Genomic DNA, 1,186 nt, shown 5'->3' with positions numbered 1-1,186 from the left:
ATTCTCACTACTCATATTTAACATAGTACTGGAAGTCCTAGCCAAAACAATGAGGCAAGAAAAAAAATATAAAAGGTATCAGAATTGGGGAGGAAGAAGTAAAATTGTCTCTTTGCCTATGACATGATTTTATATAGAGAAAATCCTAAAGACTCAACCAAAAACAACAAAATGGTTAGATCTAATGAATGAATTCAGTAAAGCTACAGAATAAAAAATTAACATGCAAAAATCAGTAGTGTTTCTAAACACTACCAACAAATTTTCTGAAGAAGAAATAAAAAAATAGATCCCACTTACAATAGCATCAAAAAAATGAAATCCTTGGTGGACCCACTACCCACTGACCCACAACCGATGAATCTGCCAGGCTCTCGGGGGTGCCATGTCTGATTCCGCCAGCATCTCCACTATGAAGAAAGTGGTTCAACAGCTCTAGCTAGAAGCTGGGCTCAACCACGTGAAGGTTTCCCAGGTAGCTGCAGATTTCAAACAATTCTGTCTGCAGAATGCTCAACATGACCCCCTGCTGACTGGAGTATCTTCAAGTACAAACCCCTTCAGACCCCAGAAAGTCTGTTTCTTTTTGTCGTGAAACTAATCTTTGTAGGTTTTCCAAACCACTTTTCATCAACCAGTGAATATTCAAAGGGGAGCTAAATCTGAAGCCTGTTCAAAGAGCTTGTCCCTATAACATGTGCCATAAGGGTAATTATTTTATATATGCTGGTAGCAGCACACAATAAAATACTTAGTATAAAAATAAATAAATAAAATGCTTAGAAATAAATAAAACCTAGGAAGTGAGAGATCTCTATTCTGAAAACTATAAAACATTAATGAAAGAAATCAAAGAAGACACAAATAAATGGAAAGGTATCCCACATTCATGGACTGGAAGAAGTAATATTGTTAAAATGTAAATACTCCCAAAAGCCATCCATGGATTCAATGCAATCCTCATCAAGATTCCAATGGCATTTTTTATAGAAGTAGGAAAACCACTCCTAAAATTTATATGGAAATATAAAAGACTCCAAACAGCCAAAGAAATCCTGAGAAAGAAAAAAATGGGCAGCATTACACTTCCTGATTTCAAGTTATACTATGAAGTTATAATAATTAATACAGTAGAATGCTGGCATAAAAACAGACAAATAGTTCAATGCAACAGAATCTAGAGCCC

General features: G+C 35.3%; 1 pseudogene; it reads left to right on the top strand.

The window, feature by feature from the left end:
- The first annotated feature begins 385 nt into the window (after window positions 1-385).
- On the top strand, window positions 386-595 carry LOC109376291 (guanine nucleotide-binding protein G(I)/G(S)/G(O) subunit gamma-5 pseudogene; annotated as a pseudogene).
- The last annotated feature ends 591 nt before the right edge of the window (window positions 596-1,186 follow it).

The sequence above is a fragment of the Hipposideros armiger genome, unplaced genomic scaffold (assembly GCF_001890085.2).
Source record: "Hipposideros armiger isolate ML-2016 unplaced genomic scaffold, ASM189008v1 scaffold_1093, whole genome shotgun sequence".
Taxonomy (NCBI): Eukaryota; Metazoa; Chordata; class Mammalia; order Chiroptera; family Hipposideridae; genus Hipposideros; species Hipposideros armiger.
This window is presented reverse-complemented; position numbering and strand designations above follow the sequence as displayed.